This window comes from Lissotriton vulgaris, chromosome 7, assembly GCF_964263255.1.
Source record: "Lissotriton vulgaris chromosome 7, aLisVul1.2, whole genome shotgun sequence".
Classification (NCBI taxonomy): Eukaryota; Metazoa; Chordata; class Amphibia; order Caudata; family Salamandridae; genus Lissotriton; species Lissotriton vulgaris.
In genome coordinates this window covers 568,245,358-568,271,713 of record NC_141695.1, presented here as the reverse complement: position 1 = coordinate 568,271,713, position 26,356 = coordinate 568,245,358, and positions in this window count along the sequence as shown.

The window sequence follows — 26,356 nt, the reverse complement described above, 5'->3', positions numbered from 1 at the left end:
CTTGCCGTAATATTGCTCTATCACCTTGAGAACGAGTTGTATGCAATTGTTCTAGAATTGTTCCACTTCTCTCCCCTCCCTTAGAAAATTACCTACTGTTATATTGTATTAGTATGTTCCAATTTTCCCCCTACCTTTAGCCTGATTGTGGTAAACTTAGTAAGAATAGTTTAAACACTTAGGTTAAGTACATGTTCTAGGTCCCATCCACATCCTATGTTCTAGTATAAAATTGCAGTGACTAGTTTTGTTCTAAACATTCTTACCCTTTTAGTCTTTCCATATACTCAAATGGTCTTAGCATTTATCTATAGCTACTTTATGGTGTTGATTTTGGTGTTAGATGCATTATTCTGCCTGTCACTTATTGCCTTGTCATATTCTCTCTAAACTTATATAAAGTTTTAAACATCCTCAGGTGTCTGTGGTCATTTTACAGAATTGTGGAAAGTATTTACTGATTATAAAGAATATCTGATGTTAGGCCTGTCTACTATTTTCCCTTATAGCTCCAGGTCCGTCGTAAGAATTGTGCCTGTGGTAAGTCAGGTACATGGTATGCAGAGGTGAAACCAAACCTAATTGCTCATAGCAGCGTGCAGGAGGAGAAATATAGAAATCCTCTCCCGGTTCACCCAAATTATTAGTGTGGTGTTTGGAAAATTCGCACGCCAGGGCCCAGTGCGTGATAAAAATTGGTAACCCAGGTGGCCCGGGAGAACTGCGCGCTCTATCATTAGCACTTGGCCTATCCTTCTGTCCCTCGTCCAATTTGAATTATGCGCAAACCAGGATTGATCTTTTCTTGTTCTCCCGAAAATTAAAGCTGAAGAAATGGTTCAACACTGCAGTACATGACCCACGAAACGTGAGTAACCCAAGCACAACAAGTTCTATTGATGTGGGTGATATTGACTTACTAAATGTAATGTACCCCACCCAAGATAGATCAGCAAGTGTAGCAGAAGGAACTAAGGAATGGGAAGGATGGGTAGATGATCTAAGTGGGAACCCAGGCAGTACCTTTAAGCCTAAATCCATCTTTCTTCCTAACGTCCAGAGTGAGGCGATTGATGTTTTCGAGAAGGGTGTTTTAAAAGACTTGAAGAAATTGAGATATGTGAAAATACCTTGAAATAAGAAAAATCTTACTGAAATACAAGTGAATGCACTGAGGGACCTGAAATGTGACTCTAGCATTGTCATCCGACAATCAGATAAGGGTGGCAATGTGGTTATTCAGGACAAGGAGAAATATATAGCGGAAGGCAAGAGACAATTATGTGACAAAGACTGCTACTCTAGGAGCAATATGACTGAAGTACTGGGATCTTACATTAAGTACAGGAGCCTGTTATCAGATTGGTTAGACAGAGGATTACTTGAGGATGAGGAATATAAATATCTGTATTGTGCCCACCCCAGAATCCCTGACCTGTACCTACTCCCTAAACTGCCCAAAAGTATGATAGACCCGCCAGGGAGACCTATAGTTTCCTCGATAGGATCCATGTTGGAGAACACCTCCAGGTTTATCGATTACTTTTTGAGACCTTATGTTATTGCATTGCCATCATACCTTAAAGACACAACACACTTTCTGACGGTAATTGATGGAATGCATTGGGAGAAAGATTTTTTACTTGTCTCACTAGATGTTAGCAGTCTATACACCTGCATTAAACATGAACTTGGGCTAGAAGCCATACAGCATTTCTTCAAAACTAGGTCCATAACTTTTTACCACCATTCACAAATGCTGGTGAAAATGATTGAAATCTGTTTGACGAATAATTTCTTTTATTTTGATGAGGACATCTATAGACAGTCACAGGGCACAGCCATGGGAACCTGCTTCGCCCCCAGCTACGAATCTTTTCATGGGCTGGTGGGAGGAGCAGGTTGCCATGGAGATGGCTGAATTTTCCAACATTGCCCTGTGGCTGCGCTATATAGATGATATTTTTTTCATTTGGTGTGGTACAGAAGAAACTGTAATATCCTTCATAGACAAGCTGAACAACAACAATCTAAATCTGCAGTTTACCAGTAACATCAGTAGGAAATCCATTGAATTCCTTGATGTTCTGGTAGAAGTAAAGGAGGATAAGATTACATCCAAGTTGTACCGGAAAAGCACAGCCGGTAACAATATTCTGAATGCCAACAGCAGTCACCCTTCTAATCTGGTACGCAGCATACCTTACGGTGAATTGATGCGCGCAAAAAGAAATTGTAGTGATGACTCATCTTTTGAACAAGAATAAGAGATTATGTGCAAAAGATTCCTTGAAAGAGGCTACAGTAGGAACATCATAAATAAAGCCAAACTCAGGGTACAATCGTTAAACAGAAATGACCTCCTATATCCCAAAGTGCAAGTCACTAAACAAGATAACACTGTCAGATTCATCACTACCTTTTCAGGACAGGCTAACTCTGTAAGATACATTTTAAAGAAACATTGGCATGTGTTGTTAACGGATACTCACTTGAGTATAAACCTGACTAGCAATCCACAGATTACTTTAAAAAAAAGCAGAGCCCTGCGAGATGAACTGAGCCATAACCACATTAGATCTAGGGATGTCTCCAACACTGCAAAACCGGCTGGTTTTCGCTGTTGTAAAAAGTGTAAAGCCTGCAGGAATAGCATAGACTGCACATCCTTGCAAATACCGAACCTCAATAGGGAATTTGTGATCAAGAAGAGTCTGACTTGCACCACTACACATTGCATATATGTTTTGATTTGTCCCTGTCAAAAATGGTATATTGGCAGCACAAAGCACGAGGCAAAAAAACGAGTGCTGGAGCACTTAAGAGCCATAAAGAATAAGAACAAACAGTATCCTGTTTCTCGCCACTTTGCGGAACACCATTACAGTGACGAGAACCAGGTGCGATTAGTGGTGATTGACAGTGTTGACCTCGGTGTGAGAGGGGGAAACCGTGAACTATCAATGCGCAAATTGGAATCCAGATACATTGTTGATTTGGATAGTCTCGCCCCGAATGGGCTGAATATCAGTGAAGAGCTAGCAATTCACTTACATGAATGATATGTTTTTTAAGTCTGAATACAGTTTGCTGAAGTGTAATTATATCATGTTTTTAATTCTTCCTGTGTTACTATCAGGTGCATGCTGGTTAATGTAGTTTCCACTACATCGACTTCACCAGGATGCTTGTGGTGTGTGTCCTTCTAAATTTCAAAGAAAGGAGAGAGCATTTTTGTCGGGTTGCAGATAATATTTAGCTCTTTGGTGAGTTTAATTCACAATGTATCTCTCTGGTGAGATAAGTCATTTAATTGTATAGCGTCATCCAGTACAGTTCACAGTTTTTTCTGTAATGCAATATATATATATGAAAAAACAATGTTTTTATTATGTTTTTTGACGTTATTAGTGTGAAAGATTTTTTTTTTTCCGTGTTTATATACTTACCATTATAAAGATAGGGAAATTATATTTTTGTAAACTATATTTTTGATTGTTACACGGTATTGTTGGTTCCAATATTATGTCATAGATCCGATTTCATAGGACGTGAAAGTATTAAATAGGTTTCCAGCAAAATAGGCAATTTCGATACTTGGCACCAAAAGAAAAAAAGAAAAATATTACAACATGGGGCATATTCTCAAGGACTGAGTTATTGAGACTTTATCGCAGCCAAAGTGGTGATAAATGTATCGCCTCATTCACTAGCTGGTATTAACAGCCCATATCACGAGTTTACCTGTGATAGCAGCAGCAAAATAAATCTCCAAAGACGACCCCGGCAACTATCGCTAAAGCGATTCAGAGTAGGCGTTCCCGTGCCAAAAGCCGCGACAACACCACTCGACAACATTCTCAACAACCAGCCAGATAGGCGAAAAGACCACTAAACATGCAATAAGGAGCATTAGCTGCAGTAAACTAACACCTGCTCTGACCTGGTGCAAAGTCGGACGACAGCCTGCACCACAAAAGGGAGCCCATCCCAGAGCCACGCCTGAAGAACAGATGCCATGGAGCTATTGAACATGCAAGCCGGACACCGTAGAGGGCCACAACACCCACAGCCACCACCCCCAAGACCTACCACCGGCACCCCGGACACCCACCACCCCCCCAGACCAACACTGAGGCAGCGCAGACAAAGACAGGGACCCTCAGAAAATGCACCAGCCTCACAGACCCAACACCAGAGAACGTCATTGCCCACTAAATGCTCAAAGGGACGACCCTCCCCTGCATCCTGACCACCATTGTCCACAGGCTGACCGCACCAACACAGCGGACTACCATCATCCCACCTCAGACAAAGCTGCTGGCCGTGCTGCACGTGTCAGTCTCTGGTACCCTCCAACCTACAACTGCCTGAGATGGAGGTATCACACAGCCAGGCCAATCCAAGTCCTTTACAATGGTCATGGATGACACCATCATTTTGGTACCCCACTATCTATACTTCCCACACACTGTGCTGGAACAGCCAGAGACCAAGCCAGGTGTTTATTTCACAGCTGTCTTTCTGCATGTGTCAGAGGACAATTGACTACACACATGTCCTACTACTGCCTCCTGGCGACACTGCTTTCAACAAGAACCACAGAAAGTGCACGTATCCCACCAATGTCCAGGCAAAATTGGACCGCAAGGGAATTTCCGCCTACGTCATCGCCAACCACCAAGGCAGTGTGCATGATTCCTACAACTTCCGACAGGCCATCCTCAACCTGGGCTATCAGGATTGCACTCACGGAAATGCACTGCTCGTTGGCCAATACCAAATGAACACACCTCAATTCAACAACCATGCAACTCCCAACACAGGAAATCCACACGTCACAAGCTCACATACAACATGCACACTCACCACACACGACAGCACAACTTACTGTGGGAACCTGGGCCAGCCATGTACATTAGCCATCAACGGCATGGCACCACAGCCACACAATAGCACAATATGGGAAGAGGTGGGGACCAGGCATGTGCGAAGGAGGCAAGTGACTGATGAATGAGATTTTACACAATGCCAAGTATGGCATGGATGTGCTGGCCAGACTGCAGTATGCAAAGCACACACATATCCATGTCGATACACACCGCTGGTGTTTGGAGTGTAGTGGACAGTGGATGCAACCATGTCACCCCAGCCATTGAGAAGATCGCGGAAATGTAGCTTGTGACGTCCCCCCCGCAAGCATGAGCAGAGTGGGCTGGCCCGGCGTACACCAGGCCAGCATAGGGGTGTGAATAAAAGGCACATAACTCCGGACATCGTCCTCTTCCGGAATGCCCAAATTTCTGACAGAGTGGTGCCTCTCATCCTGCCACGAGGCCGAGGCTGACGCAGTGAGCGGAGTTGCCTGCGATCGTGGTTGCCTGCTGCACCCGGGACGCTGGCCCTTGAACTAATTTTGCTTGCTCCTGTGCACCCAGGCCTCAATGCCCACCTGCCGACACTGGCATGTGTCAAAGAGGGTCCACCAGGTGCCGGTGCAATCTCCAAGCCCGAGGAACGTGAGCTTGGCAGCCTCCTCAGACCATCATGGTCTCTGAGACACAGGCACCCAGTACTCATTTCGTGTTGACGTACTCTACCGGCAGACACAGCGGACAAGTAGAGCACATCAATTATGGCTGAATATATGTCACTATACTCCCTTCGATGTGGTGATGCCAAGTCTGTTCATAGCATCACAACCACACATGCATGTGGGCCCATGTGGACTACTGCCCTCAGCCTACGCTGCGCTCGAATAGGTCACACAATTGGAACTGAGCATTGATTTTTCAAAGGCAGAGTACATATCATTGCATGCAAGGAGAGGCGTAAGAGGATTACGTGTTGCATTTGGGAGGAAAAAAGTATCATCGTTACGGAGGTGATCAAACACTACCGACAACTGCCCTGGTGTCACTATGTGCATAGCAAGCCTACGACACATGGCTGTGAGCCACTGCTGACCGCTGCCTCCGGCGTACACTGTATGTCACAGAGTCTTGATTTACTAATGGCGGAGTTAATTTCAGTGTACCGGCATCATTGCACACTGCATCCCCTCTCAGCCCTGGTACTCATAAGTCTCTGACATTCATGTACACTCTCTGGTCAAACATTGGTGGCATCTGAGTCTATGGACTAGGGGGTAGTTTTCATCCTCATGTAGCTGATACCGAATTGGTGGTGGCAACGAGGCTGTAGCACAACACTCCTCCATTTGCTGCTTCTGGATAGCTTCTGCCCTCTGCATCATGCCCTGGAGGACACCTTTCACTGTCACCCGCAACCCTCCACCACATTCACCTTCGACATCGATGACAACCCGCTCAGTCGGCGTGGCCCTACCTCAGTGGACTGTAAGTCACCGTCCCGTGGCAGTGTGCCTGTGCCGGATGCTGTGCATCTGGGGCCACTAACTCTGTGCAGCTCAAGTCAGGGACCCTGTTTGATTCAATATTTGATGGCATCTGAGACGATGGCCTTGGGGTCATCAATGGCATATGTATGTGGCACTGTGCTGTCCACTGACTCCGGCCTCAACTGCAGTCCACCGGGGCTCACACATCCAATCGAGTCCTGACCGGCCCGGACGAAGCACACGTCACCGTTGCCAGAACCACCTCCAACAGCCACTTTCCAGAGTCAAAACAGTGGTACGGGCCAACTAACAGAGTTGCTCAAACCTGTTGTGGATGCCATCATCTGCCCTATACCCTGCTCAGCACTCCAGGTGCCACTGCTCTCCAGGTGCCACATGCTCTTGAGAATCGCAAAAGGTGTGACACCATTGTGATAAAATCTGCAGATAAGGGTGGAGGAGTGGTAGTGCAGGATAAGTCAGCATACCAGGCTGAATGCCTGAGATTGTTGTCTGATGAAACAAACTATCAGAAACTCTCTTGTGATCCTACGGAAGACATTCTAAGTGAAATAAAATCTCTATTGGAACATGGGGAAACAAGAGGATATATCTCCAAACAAGAAGCAGATTTTCTGTGCAAGAGTAAAGGGAAAATACCATATTTTTACACACTCCCGAAGATGCACAAGAATAAAATCCCCCCTCCGGGTATACCAATATTATCTGGTTTGGGTTCACTTTTGGAACCACTGTCACGTTTCTGTGATGTCTTCTTCAAAGACCTAGTGCAGAAGACCAGCACCTACCTTCAGGATACCAAAAGTCTGCTAATACTCTTGAATGACCTCGAAATTAATGATGAAACCATCTTGCTGAGCTTCGACATAGAAAGCCTATACACCAGTATTCCACAGGATGCCACTCTAAAAGTCCTTGAGAAGGCTTTGGAGAAAGAGGAATGGATGTCTAAAACGCAGAGGCAGTTCATATTGGAATGTGCCAGATTGGCCTTGAAAAGGAACTTTTTTGAATTTGAAGGCACCCTGTACCTACAAACTGGGGGTACTTCCATGGGGAGTACTTTTCCGCAGAGCGTGGCGGGACACTACGTCTTTGACTTCGAAGAAAAGTATATACTCACTGAACAGAATCCCTTTAGACCTCAGATTCTATTCTGGAAACGTTATATCGATGACGTCCTGGCCATTTGGCAAGGACCAGAGGAGGCGTTGGTGGCTTTCTTTGAATGGATCAATTCATGCGATGAGAATCTGATATTCACCTATGTGAAGGATCACTCTACAATGGTGTTTCTGGACCTAGTAATCACCAAAGAAAACGGTCATTTGGAAACACGTACACATTACAAACAGACTGCCAAAAATAATCTGTTACGTTACGAGAGTTTCCACCCCAGACCTCTTCGAGAAAACCTCCCATATGGACAATAGTTGCGGCTCTGGAGGAACTGTAGCAAGCTTGAAGATTACAAGGACCAGGCCAGCAATCTCACTCTCAAACTAAAAGACCGGGGGTACCCAAACAAGATTCTGAAAAAGTGTCAAAAACGTGCACGGAACCAACCACGGGATGCGCTCCTGGAAAACATCGAAAAAACCACGAATGAAACACCTTTAACATGCGTAACGACATACAGCACAGTGTCCAATCAAGTGACTAAGGCAATTAATAAACACTGGTCAATTCTGAATACAGGAAAAATGGAGTGGGCCAAACCCCTTGGAAAACCAATCAGTACTTAATGCATGGGGCCTGACTATGATCACTGGTCACTACAAATGCGGAAATTGCAGCGTCTGCCCACTAACGACTAACGCAAAAACACTTCAGCTAGAACCTGGCAAAACATTGACCATCCGGTGCCACACAAATTGCAACAGTGACAACGTTGTATACAGAATTACATGTCCATGTAACCTCCATTACATAGGCATGACCAGTAGAAAAATAAAGCAACGGATTTGTGAGCATAGAAGTACGATCAGATGTAGAAAATCCATGACAAAACTGACGGAGCATTTTTTGTCCACAGGCCATACCGCTGATGATCTACAATGGACCATCATCGAACAAGTAATCCCAGGAAACAACCTCAACCAAAGTTTGTTTGAAAAAGAGCAAAGATGGATCCATAGATTGTCCACCCATAAAATTAGCTTGAATGAAAATATTCTGAGGAATTCAATTATGGGGTAATATCACATCACCCTATATGAGATCTTCTGTCTTTTGATCCGCTCCAAAAAAAGTACCCAATAAGACTCCTGTCCCACCAACAAGGTTCATTACCTTGAGGTACCAATTTGTGGGTACATGACATGATCGTTCCTACACTGAAACTGTTCCGTTGTTTTTTCTCCATCCCTCCGTTTTGTCCCCCCTTTTTTGACCAACCGTTCGTCAAAACCTAAAATGTCACGCAGCCAACTGAGCTAGCCGCCGACGGCTCCTTTTACCTCTAAAATATTATTCCGCACTTTCTGACAAGATAAACATGCGTTACATTCATTTGCCGATACGGACTGTCAATGCTTGAATGCTTGAATGCTTTATTGACGGCTGACAGAGCGACTCTCTGTAACCAGGGCAACACTTTGGTTTGAGCTTGATGACGACGGACTCCTTCTCCATTGGCCAATGGGCCGACATGTGACCCTGGCCACAACCACACCAGGAAGTGGAAAGATTGAGTATATTTTCCAGCAACCGCGCGGCCAGCCGGTTACCACCACCGGGGCTCCACAATGAGATCCAAGTAGGTTACTATACCGCAAGGAAGAAGCCACAAGTAAGTCTTGGGGCAACAGGGGCCCCCTGAACAGATCCTCGTAGACACATATACGCTACGGCTCTCATTTCCTTATTTTAATTGTTTTACCCACCAGGTTACGTGAGCATTCCGCTCTTGGAACCTGGACGCCCATGGAGCTGGCAATTACCGAGCTCTGAGTAAGCGTCTTTATTGATTGCATTTTCCATGACCGACCACTCGATTACCACCTCCGAACGTTCTTAAAAGTAGCACGTTTGTGGTGATATAGTGGTGATTGGGAGAGGATTTATTGTTCAGGCGGCTATTCAACGCACATTTTGCCGCTGACCTACCTCCTTTCGTCACCCATGACATGAGCTCTCGGCTTTTTTCTGAAAGGAGACATTACAATAATAGACCTATGGATGGATGTTATTTATACTAGCACCAGACGTTTGGATATGACACATCCACCTTTCGTTTGCTTTTTTTCAGCAGGCACTCGTGATCTAGATACCGTGATCCGTGTGCAGCCACTACGAGCATGACGTAGCAGGCTCTATATGTTATATGTACAACAAATGTTTGTCCAAATGTCTTCGTGATACCAACCCTTTCCCCCCCTTTTTCTTTACAGGTTTTTTTCTTCCCAGACACGGGAGAAGATCACTCTACAATTTTAAATTGGCCACAAGTTTGTGGTTCCTGATTATTCACTGATTGAGGGCAGGGCACGCCTTAGCGTGTGTGCACCTCCCAGGTCATTTTGGTCCTGACGAAAACCGACAATTGCAAGATGGTTGAAACATGTAGACCTGTATTTTAAACACATAACACACATCTCTATTTTAATACACTACACTTCTCTAAACACCAAAGCCTACCTAATTAGACATAGGTGTTTCACTTGTTTTTATAGGGAGTTCAACCACTCAGGAATAAAGTCCACAAGTGAGTAGCGTTGACCCCTTTTTAATATCACTCACTGAATTTTTAGAACTGCACATATAAAAAAGAAAGATCCCGCTCCACTGTAGTCAGGTGTCGAAGCACACCCTGTTGGCACTCGGCCTTCGGGGTGGGACCCCGATGATGAAGCATGTCACCAACTAGGTTCTAAAAGGGTTATCCGTACCCTTTAAATGGTTGGGCTTACCATTTCATACTGCAGAAAATTTCTTTGCAGAAGAACCCAAGGGGGCACTCCTCCATTTTGTTGTTTTCAGTGCACCACAACCCATGGACCGTTACTGATTGAGTTTTGTGCTGTGGAGAGGTTGTGCAGCAATGTCACCTCAGGCAGTGTGGAGAGACCTGGGACATTGATAAGGAAGATGATGCAGGTCTAACACACCCCACTGCATCTGCATCAGGAGCATCCGGAATGGACACAATCCTAGTCATTTTCATCACATGAGTGCACTCAGTTCTAGTGCCCCAATCTCAGTGCACTGCAAATCACTCACACTTCTGTTTGAATGTTGGGTGACATCTGTGTTTGCTCCGGCTCCCTCCATGTTGCTCAGCAGATGACTCTGTTATGCAGGTGTTATCTGTTTCCGTTGCACTGGTGTCCACTGTTCAAATTTTTGCCAGCACCAAGCACTCCGTGCGGGCTGGCTTACACTCACCCCACACATACAGCTGAGGCGTTACTGTACATGTGGCCCTGCCAATAAAGGGGCCGGGCGCAGGTGCCCATAGCCAGTTCAACATAATATCTGTGTTTGTCCCTGTGGTCTTGTTGTATGCATGAGGGCCCTGGGCCCTACGACATTACATTGTGCTATGTACTGCAGATGCAGACATATCACCACAGGCAGCGTGTTAGAGCTTGGGCATGTAGCTTTGTCATCACTCAATATGTAAGGGGAGTGGACTGGACCGTCGTACACAGAGCCAACGTGGGTGTGTGACTGATATTTGCGTGGCCCATGGCGTGGTTCTGTACTGGGAAAGTGCATCTGCAAGTGTCTCTATGGCATTGTGGGTCTCCTTTGTGGGGTGTAGGTGGTCCCTGAAGGATATTAGACACCCACATATGTGATCTAGTTTACCTTCCATGGGTTCTGACCCCACCCGCACCTGTTCGTCCACCTCCTTTTGGCGTTCTGACACCTGGCATTGGAGTGCCATGTGTGGGTTGGTGAAGTGTTGTGAGCCAGCCATGCTTGCGGGTGTTTCCTGCAGTGTGGTCCGTTGCAGGGTCTGTGTTCTCCTCTAAGTAGCTTGGCTGCCCTGGTCCTGGTGGTGGGTTGCGTGGGATGCCCATGGGCTATTGTAGGGCGTCGGTGAGGGAGGTGTGGTGGTCCTCTCCGGCATCACTGATGGTTGGTCTTCTGTGCTCTGCTGGAGGTATTGTGTGTCCCTCTGCAATGTGATGGGGATATGCATGTTTACTTTGTGTTTACATGTTTATTGGTGCATTGTTCTTGTTTACATGCAGACTGTATGACAATGAACATTGTGACTGTTTTGGAGGTGCAGGATGTGGGTCAGTGTACATTTGGACTGTATGACGGATGTGAGGTTGTACGCATACATTCCCATTTCACAGTTTCCAGCTCTGTCAGATGTAGTAGGCCTGTTTCTGCTCTTGTGCGGAGCCAGTTGTATGCTCTGTTCTGCAGTGTCGAGGTTGTGGTTGTCACACATTGTCGTCAATGTGGGTGTGCTGTTCTTGCTATGTGTGTATGCTGTAGTGTGCCACAGGGATCATGGACATGATTGAGGATCATAGTGAGTGTGCAGTGTGCTACACATCATTGTGCATGTGTGCCATTGTGCCCATCTCCCCTCGTCCCCCCAGTCCCTGGTAGTTACTCACCCTGATGATGCTGAGTCAGGTCCTCCCGAGCTGTGTCGGCACTCCTGACTCCTTGCACTATCTCCACGCTGTTGACTGCGGCCTCCATTTCCTCCAGTTCCTTCCTGTGGCGGAACGACTCCCACCTCCTGTCGCCATTGCTGCGTTCCTGTTGGCAGGGGCTTTGTGCCTGGTTTAGATTTTCACATCATGCCAGTGCCTCTTCGCCTCCTCCATTGGCCTCATCGACACTCCGACTGCATTCACAGTGGTCTAATTGTGGGTCAGTTGATGGTAGTGATCTGTCACCTCTATGACGCTAATCTGATTTTGCTGCGGACTGCACCCCTTCATCCTCTCCCTCTTCTCCTTGGCCTTCCCAGACCCCATTTTCCTTGCTGGTGTCTGTGGGGGTTGTGAGGTTCATGTTGGCCTCTGCGCTCGGTCAGGATGCATCCATGTTGCTACGCACTTTGGATTGCTTTTCTGGTGTGTTATTTTTGTAGCTTTTATAGTGCATTTTCCTGCTAGACGTGTGAGATTTGCAGGCCTGTTGCCGGTTACCGCTGCTTTTTGTACCTCGATTGGCCTCATCACAAGATTTTTAGCGTTATTGTTTTGCATTTTTGCGGCGTGACGTTGATTTTAACATGGTCATTTGACGCGTTATCTGTAGATTACCGCATGGTACCGCCGTGTTGAGAATGCTTAGTTAACACAGCATAATTTTTCCGCAATAGACTGAGATGTTGGAAGTTGCGTTAAGTTACTTTTGTGATGGTTATCACACGTTCTTGAGAATTTGCCCCATAGATTGTTATGTTGTTTAGAACATTTAGAACATCCTAGTTTATGTATTAGCTACAGCTGTAACACATATGCACATCTTGTCTCTACTTGTCATGAGTCAAGGCTAGTCACTATATTGACTGGTAAAGGATATATATTTATTTTCAAACCAGACTTTTTCAAATTTGTAAATATTTTTCCCGTCCACTCGACTGGTGTTGTGCTTTCAAGGACCAAACAGGGGATTCTTGTGATAAGTGCGAGAGAATGACAGACTACCAGTTAAGATGGAAATTGAGTTGCTGTCAACTATAGCGACTCACGCAGACACTTCTCTATCTCAGAGGGCGTCCTCCTGAGCTTCGATGCTAATTGCTGAGACAGGGTAGTATTTCCTAAATTGAGAATACATTCGATTAGAAAGCAATCCCTCAAAGTGATTAGATGTGCATTTCTGAACCCTACCTTTACAGAGGTCATCTAAGCGGATCTTTGCTTTTTTTTATTTATCTATCGCTGACGCTAATTTCCAGCAAATCAGCACTTTTTAATGTTCCCGGGTTTTTTTCAATAAATTAAAAAGCTCCACTAGTAGTTAAAATAAACTTGAGGTAATCATTGGACTTCTGCCATGAGACACTAAACACAGTTAGAAGTGTTTTAGTGACGATGAGCAAACACATATTAAATGGAATCGTTGTTTACTTGGTCTGTGGAGGAAAGGAGATAAAAAGCTGCTTTTAATGAATGAACATTGCACCGAGTGTGGCAAGGGATTTGCAGCGGGGAAACTATTCTGCAGCCAAAACTGCCTACCTGCAGTCCCACCGCACAATGCAGAAAACGATTTGCTTCTGAACTAAAAGTGACCATAGTGAGATAATGGACAGTAGTGCTTTGTGGTACCGGACGCCCCGGCACTTCTGCTCAAACACAAGTGCTCCAGTTCAGCATTTGGTGTGAAAGAGTAAATACGGAATACTTCTAGAAAAGTCAATACTGGAGTTACCTTGTCTCTGTTTCCGTTTCGACAGCTTAAGATGGGGTAAAGTGTTTGGCCTAAGAGCACACGATGTATGGCCAGTGTTACATTAGGACCAGTGTGGCAGCTGCTTCACACGGTGCTACCACACAAGGGCCAGGAGTAAGTGTCAAATTGCAGCAAATGGCCTCAAATGGTATTGAAATAATTACACAGCTGATATATCCCCAGCATCAATAGTGCTGACAGTATGGAGGTGGTGAATGAAACACACATCAAAGGGCCTCTGCCGATTTTGTTTCGAGAACTAGGGGGCATATTACCAAGCAATAGCGATAATTATCGCTATTGCTTGGTTAGAGACAAAAATTTACCGCTGAGCTGCAGCGATTTGTACCGCAAATAAACCTTGGTATTACCAAAGTTTATCGCAAATGCGATATAAATCGCTGCAATGCATGAATATCGCTGAAAAGTCAGCGATATTCATGCATTACCGAGGTAATGCTCTTAGCCATGTTATCCACCTCCCATTGGATAGCATGGCTAAGAACTGCTCAGGGCAGGTGTTAGCTTTTGGAGATATTCGCGCTTAGCACGAATATCTCCAAAAGTTGGTAATAGGAGATAGCGATGTTAGCGACTGTTTTCAGTCGCTAACATCTTGGCACGCCCACTTTGCATGTCATTAGTGATAAATATCACTGACATGCAAAGTGGGGCCCAAGATGGTCGCTATCTCCTACTAGCTGTCGCTAAATAGTGTTAGCGACAGCTAGGTAATAGGGAGATAATTTTATCTCCGCTTTCTTGGCTTTTAAAGCCAAAAAAGCGGAGATAAACCCCCTTGATAATATGCCCCTATATTGCTAATGGAACGGTCCCGTCTTCAGGTGTAAGTGAAACAACCCCCTTGAGCAGTTCACACTGCCTCAGACTGAACAGGACTCACCCCAATTGTTTAACACACTATTGCTGAAAGCAGTGCTAGAGATACAGATAATGGACTGTCAGTCAGCAAGGCACCTGGGCACGAAGAATGCCAAACAAATCCGTAAAAGGTATGTGTTGGGTTCTCAGTTGATACGTAAGACTCAATCATGGAATGGTTTACTTCATAGTGTGTGTTTGGAATGTTATCTTTAAAATATCGTCCAATTGCTGTGTAACCTTCTTCCCTGCCAGTTAGGTATGAAGGAGCTTGAATAAACAAGTGAAACTTACATCTTGCGAATGAGCTTCCTTTTACTGATGATGTGTTGACGGGCAGGCTGTCAGTGTGCAGGGCAGAGGAGCTCGCGCAGTAAACACACTCCACGCTGTTCTTGAAGCATAAAAGGCCATTTATTAGGACAAGGCTGTGTAAACGGAATAATGAAAACCCCAACATAAACTAACCATAACAATCCCCAACATCAACTTTTCAGTCACTCAACCATTTCACCTTGCTCCAAATCTCTCTTCCCATTCCACTATGTTCCCCCTGTCGATTCTCCATCCACTTCTTCACTTATCTTCGACCATCCTCTCTTGTATTTCCTTCTTTCGCACTTATGCATCCTGCACCCCCATCATTCACCCTTCTCCGCGCCTCCAGAGGGATGGGTTTTCCTGGCAGTGACTCCCCCAACCATCCAAAGTCCAGCCAACCATGAAAACCCCTTTAGGGTGGTTACCTGCCCCCCCTTCTAAAGTCCTGTGCACATTTCGGCTTCACGCCGTCACCTCCCTGCGACAAGAGATTGACTCATTCCACTGCTTGCTAAGCATATCACACATCTCCATCATGTAATAGGCGCTCCCAAGTTGCAAAAGGTGCAGCCCATTGTCTCTGAACAACAAAGGCTCCTCCAACCGGAGCCCAACATGCTCGATCACTTTAATGTCCTTTGCCGCACAGAAAACCCTCATCTCTCTGTTTAGTTTCCTAAGAGAATACAGGTGGGATGATTATGCCCTGGGTGGGAGTGGGGTTCACTCTTGCCGGTATATATAATGTTACTATTCTTTGTATATGGTGCTCAGGTAGTGGGTAATCACCCAACACCCCACAATTCAGATCCAAGGATCTGTACAAGAATTCATATCAGGCCCTGGCACACATACAATCAGTGTTCTGAGTTAGTTACTTATAGCAAATACACAAGCATGGCGTATTTAGATGAATTTAATGTTCTCCTGTTGTAGCTCCAGCCAACATGTGTTTCGTTGATCGGGACAAGAGACCCACGACTTCCTCAGGGTTGGAAAAACATATATAAAAACAGAATATAAGCCCCTACATATGGGCACAATTGGTGCATACTGTATACATGATGTACAAGTGGTACCAATTGTGCACATTTGTATCAAAAAACATCAAAAACAGATATATGTCAACCAATCAATTCACTGCATATGTGCCTATTTGTGCAATAAAACATCTTACAAATCCTGATGCATAGATCCATGGTGTTGGATAATTTCTGACGTGGTGAGCAAAACAGTATTCACATCAGAAAGCAATTGGACAGGATGGGAAGGCTTATAGTTGATGCAGCGGAGGGAATAGGGGAATAAAAGAGGGACATGTGCGCATAAGAATTATGTTAATGGTGTGAGTTAGTAGGGCATAAGTACTGCGTGCAGGCCCAGACCTACCTTTATGTATACCGGATAGCGGTTTGAGCCTGAAAGATGCGTAGAAAATGATGGTCCTGTACACATATCTAGTATTTATATTGAAGAAAGAAGACTAGGGGCCAATAAAGCCATACACTATCTAAGGGACATACTTTCTGGCTGGTTATAATTCCCTCGCAGCCTTAGTGTGGCTGCATCATCTATACGCTTTCCCACCCTCTCCAATTACTTTCTGCTGTGAATACTGTTTTGCCCACCACGTCAGAAATTATCCAACACCGTGGATCTATGTATGATACGTAAGATGTTTAATTGCACAAATAGGCACTGACGCGGTAAGTTGATTGGTTCACATATATCTATTTTTGATGGTTTTTGATACAAACGTGCACAGTTGGGATCACTTGTACATCACGTACACAGTATGCACCAATTGTGCCCATATGTAGGGGCTTATATTCTGTTTTGATATATGTTTTTCCAGCCCTGAGGAAGTCGCGGGTCTCTTGTCACGATCGACGAAACACATGCTGGCTGGAGCTACACCAAGAGAACATTAAATTCATCTATATACGCCATGCTTGTGTCTTTGCTATAAGTAACTAACGTAAAACACTGATTGTATGTGTGCCAGGGCCTGATATGAATTGTTGTACAGATCCTTGGATCTGAATTGTGGAGTGTTGGGTGATTAACCCCTCCCTGAGCACCATATACCAAAGAATTGTAACATTATATATACCGGCAAGAGTGAGTGCCACTCCCGCCCAGGGCATAATCATCCCACCTGTATTCTCCTTGGACTCTACCTGGTGGGGCGGCTCCTACGCTCATTCACCCTGAGATAGCTGTGATGCATTGAAATAAAGAAGCAGCAGACCTGTTTGAAAGCTTAGCAAGAGGTGAGGCAGTAGTCCCCTCCCTAGCCAGTGGTAATCCCAACAAAAAGAAAGAAGGACTCAGAGAGAAATGTATAAAATTGGAGAAACTTCGTATGTCAGAAAACTCAAAATGGTGGGATGGTGCAACACTTGGGCAGTACATCAGGCTCAAAAGGATACCAAGTGGGCTTTGCTACAAGTAACTAACTTAGAACACTGATTGTATGTGGGCCAGGGCCTGATATGAACTGTTTAGTTTCCTATGGGCTTTTTCTACTGACGCATGTTTTACTGCCCCTCTCCACTGCTTTCGTGGCACAAATTCGATCCACACAATGCATGTTTCCGCCATATTTCGTTTCATGACTTCCAGGTCCATATGCATCAGCGGCAGGATCGCAAAAACTGACAAGCGTATTAAGTAATTTTTGCTCAAATGCAGGACCAGCATATCAGGGCAACCTCTCTGTGATAACATTTTTGTCAGCCCGGGCAAGAGGGCCACCCAACGCATCCCACCTTTTCACCACCAATTCACCTTGTGATGACTGCTCCTCAGACCCATGTTACAGCTGTATACCTGCTGATCTGCATATCTGGCTGCCCAATGTATGAAAGAATGTCCAACGATCCAGGTGACTGTCCTGGTCCCCGGGCCTCCCACACAACCTGTGGCAAGAAAAATATGTTACTGCACAGAAATACTCCCCCTTCATACTCCCAACCCCCTTTCCTTGTCCCCCAAACCACTATGCCTATTTTCTCACATAACGCTCGCAACACCTGGACCTCCAACTCCCAATCTGGTGAATCCTTTGCCAGGACCAGCCCAATTGAGCTTCTGCCATAGCCGCTCCAATATGAAAATAATGCGTACTGTATCTAGCTGGATCCTTAACCAGGCGCCTCAAAGCCATCAGCAAAACCACCAACAACTGAAACTCAGTCAACTTTGCCCCAGACGCATGACAAAAGATCACCCCGACTGTCTGCTGGACCCGAGCAATAAAATTCACCATTCCCTCACCTGGCACACTACCTCGCAGTCCCTTTAATTCAACCACACCCATTTTCCCCGGCCAGCCCCAAGCAAATCCCCAATTGATCACCATCCAATTGTTTTCCGTCGTATGTTCTCTCATCCAGCCCTCTTGTGCCCAACAACTTGGAAACTCCAAAAGCTCCAAAAAACATCCACACCATACATAAACGAAAAACCGCAACCTCATAACCATCATAACAACATCCAGGCAACACTTGTATAAAACTCTGGAGTAACTCAAACGTAATCGCCTCCATTAGCGCTGCCACTGTCCCCTCCCCCCTCTCATGTCCCCAATCTTTCAGTATCCTGCTGAGAATCTTGGGCTAGATGTAGGTAAATCAGATTTACCAATTCATAAATACCGAATTTTACCGATTTGGTATTCATGAATCGGTAAATCTGATGTAGGTAATTATTCGGTAACAAATACCGAATCGGCAGGATTTGGTATTTACCGATTCGGTAATTACCGAATCGGTATTTGCCATTGATTCCTATGGGCCGTGAAGCCCATAGGAATCAATGGCAAATACCGATTCGGTAATTACCGAATTGATAAAAATACCGAATTGCCAAGGGGACAGGTTGTCACTTTGACACCCTGTTGCACCCCTATTTCTGGCTTGTGTGCCATGTGACAAACAGACATGCCCTTAGGGCATGTCTGTGTGCCACATGGCACAGGTGTACATGCACAGATGTGCATGTACACAGGAATTCGTTATTTACCATACAATAGTATTACATGGTAAATAACAAATTCTTAGGGGCCTGTGGCACTGTTTGCAGTGCCACCTACATATTGATTTACAGAATCGGTAAATTTACTGATTCGGTATTTTACTGATTCTGTAAATTTGCCGAATCTGTAAATTTACCGATTCTGTAAATCAAAGGCCCCCTACATTACAAAACCCAAATACTGGTCGGTAACGGCCAAAATCGGCCATTACCGACTGGTATGTGGTCTCCTACATCTGGCCCCTTGTCCCTTGCAGGGTCAAGCCACATGTACACCTTACTGTAAAATGATATTGCTGCCATTGTCCCCCCTTTTGTTATAGGTGACATCCCCTTGTCAATGCAACTCAAAACAAAACTTAACACTCCCTGTTCAGTATTGTGTTGAAACTTGATCCTCGTATCCAGGCTCCATCCCATAAAGAATTCAAATTCAGCACAAGCCAGCCTGTAACTTTGCCTCGTTGACTCTGTTATTGACTTTTCAACCAGACCTATCACTCTCATTTCCCCCAGTCCCAGATGCCACCCAGCAGCTCTGTCTTGCCTGCATCCGCTCCCAGTGCCAGTCGTTGGAATCGCCGCCACTGGGAACGAGACAAAGCGTCCGCAATGTCATTACTGGCCCCAGGATCATGCTTTGCCGAAAAAACCACATTTAATTGTAAGCATTTCATCATGAAACTACGCAGCAGCCTTATAACCCTCAATTCCTTAGCTATCTGCTTGTTCACAAGATCCATCACTGTCATGCTATCAACATGAAACAGCACCAACCTATAACGGAACTCAGTACCCCAAATAGCCAATGCCACCACCAATGGAAAGAACTCTAGGAAAGTGATGTACCTCCCTTGTCTCACCCAATGTGCCGGCCAATCCTCCGCGTGCCATCGGCCATCCCAAAAGATGCCAAAACCGGACGCCCCAGCTGCATCGGAGAAAATTTGCACCTGCCAAATCATCCTGTCATCCACAAAATCCAAGGATGCCCCATTAAAGTCAGTCAAAAAGGTCTGCCATACTGTCAAATCCACTCTGACTCCCAAGGATATACTGACCCTGTGATGCGGTAGCACTGCCCTCGACATGGCCATGCCAAGGCGTCGGCAGAAAGTCGTCCCAGCTCTCACCAGCCAGCAAGCAAAATTCAAGAGCCCTTGAGCTGCTGTACTGCTCTCAGATCAATCGTCCTGAAACTGTGTCAGCGCCATTGTGCACTCCCCTGACCTGGCCCTGCCAATAAATAGGAAGTCATCCAGGTAGTGAGATACTGCCCGATGACCACTGATCTGCAAGAACGCCCACTGCAAGAAGGTGCTGAACATCTCATACAATGCGCAGGAGATTGCACAGCCCATAGGCAAGACCTTATCCACAAAAATGGCCCCTTCAAACTGCATCCCAGCAATGAGAAATCTGCAGGGTCTATAGGTAGGAGATGAAAAGCAGACTTCACATCACAATTTGCCATTTCTGCTGTGTCCCCACACAAACGCACTAGGCGGATCACGTTGTTCACTGAAGCGTACAGCACCCTCGAGTCCTCCTCTGCAATGAAGTCACTGACAGACTTCCCTTCTGGCCAGGATAAATGGTGTATCATCTTGTATTTGCCCAGCTCTTTCTTAGGGACCATCCACAGCAGTGATATAATCAGGTCATCCACAGGCCAGTCGACAAACTGGCCCGCTATTCTGCCCTCTTCGACCTCCTTTCACAATTTGGCTGCTACCAATTCTGGCAATTGTTTGTCTGACTGCAAATTTCATGCCCATCTCCTTTCCCGAGGACCCTGATACCCCACCCAGAAACCTTCAGTAAATCCCCAATAAATCTTCAGCACATCTTCTCTATCTGGGTATAAAGAGAGCCACGGGCCCATGGCCTCGATCCTAACTGGGGTAGGAGCCCTTTGGTCCAGCCGGTCCTCTGCCCTTAGTGGTCCGCCACTGTTCAGATGATGTGCCCAAGGTAAAACACTGCATTAGCTTGTGTTGTCCCCCACATTTGGAGCATTCGTGCTTAAATTTACAAGAGTTTCATGAACAGAAGCCCTTGTAGTTCCAACAAGCTCTTGAGTTACCTCCCCCTTACTTTGGTGGTGGCCCTGTGTTACTCTTGGTGTGTCCCCCCACCCCAACCTGGGCAGGACACGCCGGAAAAGACTGGTATGTTACGGGCAAACTGCTAGCTGTGTGGGTGGAGGTGGACGACTGCGTGGATGACATCCACTGCATCCATAGTTCCTGATCTACTCTCCCCTAAGCTGTCCGTGTTGACACTGATTCTAGCCCAAAACTCCTCATCATAGCTCAGCCATGCAAAACCCCCCAAATGCATCTAAGCCTTTCTGATAATGCTCATGTACTTTAACAACGCTATAGCCCTGTCGAGATGCTTCTTGCAATATATGCTAAAATATATAAAAAATGCATAAGTCCAATTTTCCATGTTAACTGGCATCCTAGGTCTTCTCTTGAGTTCCCATTCTTCTTCTTCTTTAGAACCCTCTTTTGCCTGGATCTCCTTATGCAAGAAATTAAACCATCTACATATTTGTGCCGCCAAATCCTGCCCTTCCTTTTTTCTGATAAATGGGATCCTAGCAGCATGGCCAGCCCCATTCTAAGGTAATTTTTTGTGATGTTTGTCCTTTTTCCCATCTGTCCCTTCCGTCTTGTCCACCTGTACACTGGTCAATGTCAATTTCTTAGCTCCAGCCTCCTACCCATGATGCTGGCGCCTCCGCAATGCATGGTAACGCTTTTGTGTCCCTTACTGACCCCTTACTCAAACCCACCGACTGGCAGGCTTTCTTCCTCCTCCCTTTTGGACCACCATGCCAAGCAGCCCACCAAGTGCCCTCACCTTCCAAATTGTCTTGTGTCTCTCCATCTTTCCCTTTGGCACTGCTCTTCTTCGGGTGGCTCAACTCCACCTTACCATGTGCCACGCTTGTCTCCGGAAAAACACCAACGTGTCGGTTGCCTTTTCCCCAACAACCCCAGGTTGTCCCAAACCCTCATCCTAATCACGGAGTTCACCGTCCTAAACCTCATCATATTCCAAAAGCAACTCAGGTTCAAACTCTGCAGGCACCCACGACACCTCCCGCACCGCTCTCTTCACACCTTTACCTTAATGAAGGCTGCCATGGACCCCCCTGCTGCTTCCCGCCAGCATCTCAGGGCCGTTTTGCATCCTGCTGGCCCCTCCGCTGTCTTGCCAACTGCCGCCGGCTTGGACCGCCCAGGCTGCTCCAACCTGGAAGGGCCCCAGCACCATCAGGTCTAACTGCTGGCTGGGCTGTCCCTGCCCCCGTCTGTGGGTGGCTCCCCTCCTCCACCCAAACCCACATACCCCTCTGTTCCCCCACACGACCCTTGTGTTCGGCCCAAAACTCCTCCTCCGACATGGGCGTTGGGGGCCCATCTGCCCGAATGTTGGAGTCCCTCCCTTCCCTGGCTGCGCAAAGCTCCCCCCTACCTGACCTCCATCTCCTGAATGATCCTGTGCTGGTCCTTTATCTTGTCCTCCAGTGACAAGCTCTCCCACCTGGGCACAATTGGCAGAAGGCAATGACCGCCTCCCACGCTCTCAGGCCCCCCCACTGCACTACCCCCAGATCCAAACCCCCCTCCTCCATGGACTATCTTTGCCCTCAACTGGAAGGCACTAGTCTCACCACCCTTCAGCACCTGCTGCTCAATAGCCCTCCATGTGAGATCAATGGAAGGGTTCTAACATTATCCCAACTCTGAGCCCAAAGTCAGATACCGGGACAATTTCATGGCCTACCATTGTCACAATACTCCGCTCACCCGCACTCCACAACCAACATCTGCAATCCCTCATCAGTTCCGGTGAAAATGTCCTGGCTGACTGCATGCCCCCCCCACCACTCCCTCTGGGCACCGAAGGCTCGTCCCCGTTGGAGCACTGCTGTGCTTGAAGGCCCGGCTTCCCTTGGAAAGACGTCCAGCAACACTGCGGCCTCACGCTCATGCATGGGCAGGCTCCGGGGCCTGCCTCCACGCCTCGTAGCTTCCTTTTTAACCAGGGCCCGCCCCGGCCCAGACGTATCTTTAATCTCTGGTGGTGGCTCATCCATGCATGCCACCACTGCTGCAGCCACACATGCAGACATGGGCAGAGGGGTTCAAATCATTCCGACCCACTCCTGAGCCAGCAGGCCGGAGCCGATCTTCCCAGCCCACGCGACACAGGATGCGCACTGCCTCCCGCAGGGCCTCCGCATCAGGCGTCGAAATTACAGACTGGTGAGTTACGTCCAAACAACTGCTATATGCCTCATTTCACTGGTAATATCCCTGCCAATCGTCCGACTGGCTTCTAAATTAAACCTAGGGCCTACACTCCAATTAACTCTTGACAACCCTACCAGATGGTGCTTGATGCAGGAAGAGGATGAGTCTTCCTCCTGTGCACCCTTATACCCCTTCACAACTCCACCCCTCAACGCCACAGCATGTTCTTCCTGCGTGAAACCCCAAGGGGAAGACTGGTCTGCGACCCTACTTACCTCGGGGGCCATCAATATCCAAAGCACTTCAAGTTTTTGAGGGTTTTGGAACCGTTTCTCATCATGTGAGTAGTTTGTGTACATCTTTGTGCTGCCAGCGTTGCTCTGTATGGTCCATGGTGCTGTAGGCATTTCCCTAAATCCTTATCAGGGCAATTCAGCCATTCCAGCAGGGGCAGGCAAGAGGTATAGTGCTCGTTACATGTGTTCCATGTCATGGGGGCGGCCATCTTACTCCACTTTGCCATCTCGTGCATTAGGCCAGGTTTGCGGCCTAGTTTTGCATGTACGACACTTGGCGCCCATATTGGGCTCGCGTCCACGTGTTTTGGAGAATGTCGTCATTTTTTAACCAGCAGCATAGTTTCCCGCAAAGGACGTCCAGTGGCCATGTTCTTTCAGGAAGTTTGTGTGTTAGGTGATGCACACATTTTAATGAATAATCATGACAACTGGGCCGCCATATTTTCCACCTAATAAAGGCATTTGTGCACTCAGTGACGCAAACACCAAAATATATTGGCATATTATCATATCTGTTCCAAGTTGTGAATTTGCAAGGTGTGAATTTTACTACAACTTGGATAGGGGCATTTTGTGCGCTGAGTGATGCACACACCTTAAACATGTTGGCATAAAGTTGTGGCCAATTTTATGGCATATAACACCTGAGAGTCAGTGGTCTAGTGTGTCCAAAAACATTACAGCCATTGACGGAACTTTCCACTGTAGCATATTGTAATGTGTGCTCGATAATGCGCACACTTTACCATAAAGTGTCATCCAGGAATTGACAACACTTCTTGTAAAAGAAGATCTTAGGGCTTTTGTGCACTTTGTGATGCGCACACCTCTAGCATATTGGCATAGTGCGACACAGTATGTGTTGTCCACACCTACTCTACTAAATTACGCATGCTGAAATTGTAACACAAGCTTGCATCAGAGAAGTGCACTCTAATCATTAGATGTTATTTTAAGTTTGTGGTTGATGACATAATACTTAGATCGTCTAGACAAGCTAACCAACAGAGAATGTGTTGTGTTGTAATTGTGTGAATCTTTTGGGCAGGTTTAAAGTCCTTTGGAAATATGCAGCAAAATAGAATCCCTCCTCCTTCATTTCTTCCTAGTCCGGGCATCCTTCCATATATTGGGGAAAAATAGAATGAGTTTTTCATTATTATAATATTGTTTGGCTCCAGAAGGTCGGAAAATATTAAAGCATACCCCATGCCAGTCTGTAATGGGAGAAGGGGATGTTGAAGATGAATATGCATCTGCACTTAAAACATTGGATGTGATGTTTAAACCTCATAAAAATATGGTACTGGAAAGGCATAAGTTCTACAGACGACAGCAATTACTTGGTGAGTCTGTGGAAAGTTATGTGGGTCCTCTGAGAAATTTGGCATTGACATATGAGTACAAACACTTAGAAAATGAAGAACTCACGTAGCAGAGAATACTAGTAACAGAAAAATTCAAGACTTTTTACTAAGCATTCCCAAATTCACTTTAAACAAGACTTTAGAACTAGCTGTGGGCATTAAAAGATTTGCGTCTCACATTGCACAAATGTCTGTAGCCCAACATCTGAGAAATATGGCCGGGATACCCGTCACCCCCTCCCAACACAAACCCCAAGGATGGGAAGACGGACACAGTTCTTGACTTTTGGAAGGCGGGAGGGAGTTACCCTCCCGGCCGTATTTATTAAAATATGAAACAAAATTAAAACATTAAAATAACAGTTTCATATCATGTACAATTTCATTTTCACATTACGATGTTTATTGGCTAACCTTAACACAGCTCTAATACAAAGGTTCTCCTAGCCGATTCTAAACATCCTGCAAATGCATATACTCAAAATTAAATTGTACATCCTAACATTACGGGCCAACGGCAAGGTCGTAACCAGTGTCAGATCCCTAATACCAGAACTCCCCCCTTACTTGTAAGGGGCGGGCGCACAGAGGACTGTACCTCTGTGCCAACTTCCAATTTCCCTTGTCTTAACGGGGGCCCCATATTTACTCGACGCCATCTTAGTGGTCGTCCGAGGACTCGTGTGAGGTGTCTAGAAGGTAGCGTAGACCCCCCTCCCACCCCACACTGCTTAACACATCCGCCGTCGCGGATGTCCTGGCCCCGGGAAATTCCCAGGAGGGGCCCGTAGCCCCTCCTCCCCAGGGAGGGGCCTATGACCGCCTTCCCTTTCGGCGGCCCCATCCTTAGAGGGGTACCGCCTCCCCGTGTGAGGGGCCAATGGCCGCCTCCCCCCGGGCGCTACCATCCATAATGGGTGGCGCCCCACCTCTAGGGATCTTCCAATTACTGCTCACCGATCATGACCTTACCGCCCGACCAAAATAAATACGACATTTTGAACCTAATGAGGACGGAATAAACGGTTAGACTGGATATCACACAATAACCTTTATTTACACAAGTAACGCATCATTCAACTAGGCTGTGGTACTTTGCCTAAGAACATGCTAAATAGCAACCATTTTATTATCCTCAAAAAAGACAATCCAGACTTTATTAAAACAACCTGTAAAAGAGATAATATCACCGTTAATCGACTTTATTGCAGTACTAATCGTTGCCATAAGGGGCTGGTGGGTGGGTCAAAATTGGCTCCTTGTTCCGTCTCGGGCTCACGTGCAACAAGGAGGTGCAGCTTCCAAGCACAGGAACAAGAGGATGCTTCCTTGGATTGTTGCTCTTTTATTCTTCCTCGGGAGGGCGTGTTCCCTCCTCCGATCCACCTACGGGGCGTGGCCAACGGTGTAGGTGTC